This window comes from Vombatus ursinus, unplaced genomic scaffold, assembly GCF_900497805.2.
Source record: "Vombatus ursinus unplaced genomic scaffold, bare-nosed wombat genome assembly UNPS02014909.1, whole genome shotgun sequence".
In the NCBI taxonomy this organism is placed as follows: Eukaryota; Metazoa; Chordata; class Mammalia; order Diprotodontia; family Vombatidae; genus Vombatus; species Vombatus ursinus.
Genome location: NW_020954687.1, coordinates 8689862 through 8698957, shown reverse-complemented (window position 1 = coordinate 8698957; position 9096 = coordinate 8689862). Strand labels below are relative to the sequence as shown.

Below are 9096 nucleotides of genomic sequence, written 5' to 3'. Positions count from 1 at the left end.
CAAACAAACAAAACCAAAACAAAACAAAACACATTACTCAACCTCTTTATCTTAGTTTATCCATCTGAAAACACATGGGGATACCCAGGAAAGTTTAAGGTAGAAGTGATTACTTAGAATCCTAAATTGTTAAATGCTATTCTGTAAGGATAAAACTTTCTGGAGTAATTGTTAAATCAATATTTAGAAGATTTTCTTTTGACCCTTCCCTTCCACATCTAAAACACTTACCCACTATCATTTTGGTTCCAAATAGTCTTTTTATTCAACTTGCAGGCCATTCTTCCATGCATTCTCTCTTCATTTATACATCTCTTGAACTACAAATAGCCTATCTTTCTAGCACAGTTGTTCATACAGTATCTTTCACTATAGCTCCAGGAAATAATTCAATGTAACACCCCTTTTCTACTTGGTGAAAATTACTTCTTGTTAGTATCATGTCACCTCTTTATAATATATTTAGTATGATTATACCTGTGTCTCTGCCTTACTTGAAGGAATCAAGTTGAAAAGTCATTATGACAGAGCTTATACTTCCAAAGTTCTTTCTTTGCAATTTTAAACTTTGATATGCCATTATTAGTTATATAGCTTAAGAAAGGGCTAGTATAAGACTATACTTTGTCAATACTTGGCATCAATTTCATATAAGGATGAAAGTGTGCTATGATAGAGAATTAATGTCTTTTGAAAAGGAATAGTAATAAACTACTTATTTAAACATAAGTATGTTTCCCTTTAACAATGTTTTATTGTTGCCTTTTGTTTTTATATGACATTAATTTCTGAATGTTCTTTGAATCTTCTAATCTGTGTCTTTCCTTGAACCATTTTTAATAATTTAATACAATCAACAATGTGTGACAGCATATGTAACATTAACAACTGGAGTTTACTACCTTTCCAAAGCAAGGAGGAAAATTAACTTCCTCATCATTTCTTCTAAGCCTACTTTGGTAATTATCACCCCACAATATGCAGTATTGTACTTTTGTTCTTTCCCTTTACAATTTTGTAGTTCTTATTATATCGCTTTCCTGATTCTCTTCCATTAACTCTGCATTAGATCATATAAACCTTCCCACATTTCTCTGAATTACTCATATTCATTTTTTCTTTCCTTTAGGCACAATAATAGTCTATCTTTTTTATGTATCACAATGTCGTTAGTCACTCCCCAATTGAGAGTATGTATTTTGTTTCTAGTTCTTTGTTAACACAAACATGCTGTTATGGATATTTTTGTATTAATGGAAACTCTTCTCTTTCTTTCTTGGATCACCTTGTGCTATTTGTCAGTGAAGTACACAATGGATAGAACATTGGGCCTGGAATGAAGAAGATCTGAGTTCAAATCCAGCCTCAGACCCTTACCTAACTGGATATGGATACTCCATAATCTTCTGTTTCTTCAACTGTAAAATAAGAAGAAAAGTATATAACTACTAGGGTTGTTGTGATGACAAATGAGAAAATATTTGTAAAGTCCTTACCACTTTACTTGGCACATATTAAGCTCTATATAAATTCAGTTATAATTAATATTATTATTCATAAAATGATAATGTATAACAGTGAAAACCAGATCTAAGGTATGGATATTTTAATACAATTTTCTATTTTCAAATTGGTTTTTCAAAACAATTTGACAAAGGGGGCAGAGTCAAGATGGGGGGATGAAAGCAGTGACTTGCTTGAGCTCTCCCCCAAATCTCTCCAAATACATGTAAAAAATGGGTCTAAACAAAATTTTTTTAATTAAGATTTTATTATGTTGACATGTTTCTCATTCCACATCATCTTTGGCCAAGCTCTGTACACTCACAATTCTCTAGCTAATTGTTGGCAGCTTAGTCAGAAGCATCTGGAACACTGGTGATGGAAGAATCTGCTGTAAAACTTGCAACAACTGCTGTGACTGCCCATATACAGCAATAACATTTGTCAAATGGTCAACACCCTTTTCATATTCACCTGGGGCTAGTAACTCCTCACCAAGATGTATTTCTTCAGGAAAGAACTCCTGAACAGTTTCTGCATCTTTAAGGTCAGGTAACTTGGAATGCCCAGCTCTGTTTCTTTCTTCGCTCTCACAGCCTGTTCTTGAAGTTGGGGTTGCTCTGTCTCTTGCAGTCAAAATAAATACCGTAGCGGATGTAGAGGGCCCCACACATGCTAGCAGCAATTGCGCCACTCCAGCCCACCATGTTTCCAGCTGCTGCTCACGGTGGAGGTAGCACCAGCGGCACCGTCCCCTGCTGACCCCCAAGCCAGGAGAGTAGGCTCCCTCTGCTCCCGTCGAGGGTGGAGACAGTGAGAGAGGGGGACAGGGAAGGACTGGGTCTAAACAAATTTTAAAGCAGCAGAAACCACAAAAAGACAGAGTGAAACAAATTTCCAGCCCAAGACAACCTAGATAGTTAATTAGAAAGGTCTAATGTGCCAGACTGGGAGAGAAATGCAGTTCAGCGTGAGCACACAGGCAAAGACCAGACATTGGGAAACCTGGAGAAGTCCACAGAAGACTGAATCATGTGCAGCTGTGGTGGTTTCCAGAATTCTCAACCCACCAACACCAAAGACAACTTAGAAGATCAGCAAGAAAAGTCTGTGACTGTGGTGAGAAGAAAGCTTGGTCCCAGACCCAGTCCAGGTGCAGCCCCAGGATGGTGGCTGCTTCTAGACCTCTCAGTCCACATACTCAGGGGGAATCAAGTAGCTAATCAGAGGGAAATGGCAGGGATCTCTTTGCTGGTGCTGAGGGTGGATTCTCTTACTTTGTCTATGCTTGGATCTGGGTTGCAGATCTGGGTGGTGGTCCTGGGGCAAGGAGGAGAACTGGCACAGTGGAGCTTGTAGTAGAAGTGGAAAGGGAATCCTCCTCAAAGTTCCAAGGCAGAAAACAGTGCTTGTGGTCAGTCATAGACCAGAGTACAGGCCAGAAAAGGAGTAAACACCTCACCCTTGATCATACCACCTTGAAATAAATGAAAATTTATAGGTCCCTAGAAATATCTCTGAAAATAGCTGCACAAAACCCTGAAAGCTTGGGATAGCATATTCTCCACACTGGAAGCAGACCCTTGCCTTAACAAAGACTTTAAAAATCAAGTAATTGGCTAGGAACATGAACAAACTGTGCAAAAAAAAATCAGACCATAGAATCTTTCTTTGGTAACAAAGAAGATCAAAAACATACAACCAGAAGATAAAGTCAAAGCTCCTACATCTAAAGCCTCCAAGAAATATATGAATCAGTCCCAAGTCATGGAAGAGCTCAAAAAGGATTTTGAGAAGCAAGTAAGAGAAGTAGAGGAAAAACTGGAAAGAGAAATGAGACTGATACAAGAAAAATCATGAAAAACAAGTCAACAGGGTGCTAAAGGAGGCCCAAAAAAATACTGAAGAAAATAACACCTTGAAAATAGCCTAACCCATGGCAAAAGAGGTCCAAAATGTCCGTAAGGAGAAGAATGCCTTAAAAAGCATAATTGGCCAAATGGAAAAGGAAGTCCAAAAAAGCTCACTGAAGAAAATACTTCCTTAAAAATTAGAATGGAGCAAATGGAAGCTAGTGATCTTAGGAGAAATCAAGACATTATAAAAGAAAACCAAAAGAATGGAAAAAAAACAGAAGAGAATGTGAAATATCTCATTGGAAAAACAATTGACCTGGAAAATAGATCTAAGAGAGAGAATTTAAAAATTATTGAACTATCTGAAAGCCATGATCAAAAAAAGAGCCTAGACATCATCTTTCAAGAAATTATCAAGGAAAACTGCCCTGATATTTTAGAACCAGAAGGCAAAATAGAAATTGAAAGAATCTACTGATCACCTCCTGAAAGAGATTCCCAAAGGAGAACTCCTAGGCATATTGTAGCAAAATTTCAGAGTTTCCATGTGAAGGAGAAAATATTGAAAGCAAACAGAAAGAAACAACTCAAGTATTGTGGAAACACAATCAGGATAACACAAGATTTAGCAGCTTCTATATTAAGGGACCAGAGGGCTTGGAATATGATATTCCAGAGATTAAAGGAGATAGGATTAAAGCCAAGAATCACCTACCCAGCAAAACTGAACATTGTCCTTCAGGGGAAAAATGAATATTCAGTGAAATAGAGGACTTTCAAGCATTCTTGATGAAAAGACCAGAGCTGAATAGAAAATTTGACTTTTAAATACAAGTCTCAAGAGAAGCATGAAGAGGTAAACAAGAAAGAGAAATCATAAAGGACTTATTAAGTTTGAACTGTTTATATTCCTACATGGAAAGATATTTGTAACTCATGAGACCTTTGTCAGTATTAGGGTAGTTGGAGGGGAAAAAATTATATGGATAGATAGATAGATAGATAGATAGATAGATAGATAGATACATACATACATACATACATACATACATAGGTAGGTAGGTAGGTAGGTAGAGGGCACAGGTTGAGTTGAAAATGAAGGGGTGATATCTGGAAAATAAAATTAAGGGGGGGAGGGACAAGAGAAATTTGGAACTTAAAATCTTATAAAAATGAATGGTAAAAACTAAAAATAAATTAATTAATGTTTTTCAAAAAAAGAGTAGAATTTCTTAGTGTAGGTAGAGGAAAATTGTCTTTATGTGAAATGGATGTGTCATTGTTTTAAACTTGAAGCACCATTTTCAATAAGGGCTAAATGCAATATCTCCATATATGATCATATTTCAATCTACTAAAATAGATTTGGACTCCAAAAAAAATCAAAAAAAAATCGACCAATTCCTGTCTCTAAGCAGCACATAAATATGCCTGTTTTTGCATAATATCCCCAACATTGACTATTTCAATCTTTTGTCACCCTTGACAATTTGCATAATAAAATTTGAAACTTTAGAGTTTACTTTTTAATTTCCATTGATATCATTATCCAAAACTTGGAGTAATATTTTAAATAGTTGTCAAATTATTTTTCTTTTTTTTGTGAACTAGTGCTTCATCTCATTTGAACACATTATTGGAAAATGATACTTTTTCATATGTTAGTGTTAATTACCTCTATCTCTTAGATATCATATGTTTATCAGAGATATTAAATACAAGAACTTCCTTGATACTATAGGTCCCCAATGTCTTTTCTCTTCTTTTGGTGTCCACAATCTGTTTCATACTTGAGATAGAGAGCAGCATTTCTACTTGGCATGTCAATCAGCTAGGCTCTTTATCCTGACCATCTATGCTGAACAACTTCCAACTTCTAAGGCTAATTTCCTCTTGAAATCATAGATTACTCTCTTCTCCACTAAAAGGGGTCACTTTTATATTCTATGCCCTGTGGTCCCTTAATGTAGAACCTGCTAAATCTTGTGTTATCCTGATTGTGTTTCCACAATATTTGAATTGTTTCTTTCTAGCTGCTTGTAATATTTTCTCCTTGACCTGGAAACTCTGGAATTTGGCTACAATATTCCTAGGAGTTTTCCTTTGGGGATCTCTTTCAAGAGGAGATTGGTGGATTCTTTCAATTTCTATTTTGCCCTCTGGTTCTAAAATATCAGGGCAATTTTCCTTGATAATTTCTTGAAAGATGATGTCTAGGCTCTTTTTTTGATCGTGGCTTTCAGATACTCCAATAATTTTTAAATTCTGTCTCCTGGATCTATTTTCCAGGTCTGTTGTTTTTCCAATGAGATATTTCACATTGTTTTCTAATTTTTCATTCTTTTGAATTTGTTTTACAGTGTCTTGATTTCTCATAATGTCACTAGCTTTCAATTGCTCTACTCTAATTTGTAAGGAAGTATTTTCTTCAGTGAGCTTTTGGACTTCCTTTTCCATTTGGCCAATTTTGCCTTTTAGGGCATTCTTCTCCTCATTGCTTTTTTGCACCTCTTTTGCCATTTGGGTTAGGCTGTTTTTTAAGGTGTTATTTTCTTCAGTATTTTTTTGGATCTCATTTAGCAAGCTGTTGACTTGTTTTTCATGATTTTCTTGCATCACTCTCAGTTTTTCCTCTACTTCTCTTACTTGCTTCTCAAAATCCCTTTTGAGCTCTTCCAAGGCCTGGGACTGATTCATATTTTTCTGGGAGGCTTTGGATGTAGGAGCTTTGACTTTGTTGTCTTCTTCTGGTTGTATGTTTTGATCTTCTTTGTCTCCAAAGTATGATAATTTGGCCTGATTCTTTTTGCTCTGTTTACGCATGATCCTGGCCAATTACTTGAGTTTTAAACTCTTTGTTAAGGTAAGAGTCTGCTTCCAATGTGGAGAATGTACTATCCCAAGCTTCAGGGGTTTGTACAGCTGTTTTCAGAGATACTTCTAGGGACCTGTAAATTTTCAGTTCTTCCAAGGTGGTATGATAAGGGGTGAGGTGTTTCCTCTCCACAGCCACAACAAGCTCCACCACGCCAGCACTCTTTCTTGCCCCAGGACCACCACCCAGAACTATGACCCAGATCCAAGCACGGGCAAAGCAAGAGATTCCTCCCTCAACACTGGCAAAGAGATCCCTGCAATCACCCTCTGATCAGCCACTTGATTCCCCCTCAGTCTGTGGACCAGAAGCTCAGGAGGCAGCCACTGCCCCAGAGACCTTGCTATGGACTTGTGGCTGAGACCTAGTTCCTTCTCTCACCACAGTCACAGATTTTCCCACTGACCTTCCAAGTTGTCTTTGGTGTTCATGGGTTGAGAAGTCTGGAAACTGCCACAGCCGCCTGCAATTCAGTCCTCTGAGGCCTATTCCAGGTTCGCTGTGTCCTGCACACCTTGGCTGCACTGTGCTCCTCTCCCCACCTGGTGTGATATACCTTTCTAATCAGCCATCCTGGTTGTCTTGGGTTGTAAATTTGTTTCACTCTGTCTTTTTGTGGGTTCTGCTGCTTTAGAATTTGTTTAGAGCCATTTTTTACAGGTATTTGAAGGGGTTTGGGGGAGAGCTCAAGCAAGTCACCCCTTTCATTCCATCATCTTGGCTCCACCTCTAAAAGGGGTCACTCTAATCCAACCTATCTCTTGCCTTGACCCTATTCTCAGGCCTGTGCCTTACTGGGAGTGATGTCTTCTAGTAGAAGAGTAGTAAAGTTAAAAAGCACTATAGTCAATTGGAAAAGACTGACAGGAGAGAGGACATCATCCCAAGCTCCTTCTGGTATAAGGACAAAGGGAAAAGAAAATAGACATTACAGTTCAAGACTGAATTATTCTTTCATTGCTGGCTCTCTTCTCTGTTAGGATTCACACTCCTCAAAGCTGCTTCAACTGATGAGTCACAAAATATGTTTTGATTTCTTAAAGGGTCAGCAGAAGAATGTTTCAGTCAATAACTAGCTTTTTTTAAAATCATTACAAAATGATCAAAGGATATGAATGGATAGTTTTCAGAAGAAATGCAAGCTAACAATAGACACATAAAAAATGGTCTAAATCACTACTGACTAGAGAGATACAAGTTTAAACAACTCTGAGATACCAGTCACACCTATCAAATTGGCTAACATGACAGAAAAAGAAGATGATAAATGCTGGAGATGATATGGAAATTTGGGAAACTAATGCATTATTAGTGGATCTGTGCATAAATTCAACCATTTTGGAAAATAATTTGGAACTATGCCCAAAGATCTATAAAAATACACTTTTACCCAGTAATACCACTACTAGGTGTGTATCCCAGAGATCAAAGAAAAGGAGAAAGGACCTGTTTGTGCAAAAATATTTATAGTAGCTCTTTCTGTGATGGCAAAGAGTTGAAAATTGAGGGGATGTACATCAATTGGGGAAAGGCTGAACAAGTTGTGGTATGCTGCTGTGACAGAATACTCTCATGGTATAAGAAATGACAAGCAGAATGGTTTCAGGGAAAAGAAAAAACTTGGGAAGACTTATATGCACTCATGCAAAGTGAAATGAGCAGAATCAGGAGAACATTGTGCACAGTAAAACCAATATTATAGTGATGATCAATCATGAAAGACTTTGCTACTCTGATCAAGACAATGACCTAAGACAAATACAAAGAACACATGATGAAAAAGGCTATTCACCTCCATAGAGAGAACTGATGAAATCTGAATACATTTTGAAGCATGTTTTTTAAACTTTATTTATCTTATTTTTTGTCTGTGTTTTCTTTTGTAACATGGCTAATAATGAAATGTTTTATAGAACTTCACATATATAATAAATATCCAATTCTTTACCTTCTTAATGAGATGTGAGGGGCAGGAAGGAAGAAGATGATTTGGTACTCAAAAAATTTAAAACTTTTTACATGTAATTGGGAAATATTTAATGACATAAAATTAATTTTTAAAATTTCATTAAGCTTGAGCTTTACTGATGAATGAGTTTAAACTTCATTGAAGATCTAAAGATATTGTTTTATTTCTTATTTGCTTATCAAATCATGCAATTTTTGTCACATTTTCTGTTGAATATACCTTTTTATCACTCCTCCCTCTGATCTGTCCGAATAGTAATCTATCCTTCCTCTCCAACAAAGGCAAGGAAGGAAATAATAAATATCTCTTGATAACTTCTGGTCAATTTTGTCCCCCTATTCTTTCCCCACTTCTGAATGGTAATTTTTTATATTACAGTATGCCATTTTAAAATATTGATTTACTAATGATATAATGAGATTTTTTTCTCTTGAAATATTATTTTCTTTCACTGATTCTCTACTTTATTTTTGCCTATTATTTCTTTTTTCTTCTTAGATTCTGTAGTTCACTAATTATTTCTTTACATGTATAACATGCAATGCGAGGATATTTTAAAAATGAAAATCAAACAACAAATTTAAAAATTACCCTATTCCACATTCATGACCCTACCTTAGCCTTAAGAAAAGAAAATATTGTGCTTTTTTGGTTTACTTTTTAATTGATATGTGAAAGTATTTAGCTCTCTTTGATTGATTAGCTTCATGTTAAATACCTGATCACTTCTGGGTTAGTTAGGAAGAATGTTTCAAATTCTTCCTTTTTACTGAATAGACACTTATTTCCTTTGATACTTAACTACAACTTGGTAGACTATTATTTTGGGGCACCAATAAACCTTTGCTCTTCAGGATATAATATTACACTATTTACTTAGATTACTCATAGAC

General features: G+C 36.1%; 1 pseudogene; it reads right to left on the bottom strand.

Moving 5' to 3' along the window:
- Positions 1–1789: 1789 nt before the first annotated feature.
- LOC114029030 lies at positions 1790–2210 on the bottom strand (annotated as a pseudogene).
- Between the last annotated feature and the right edge of the window lie 6886 nt (positions 2211–9096).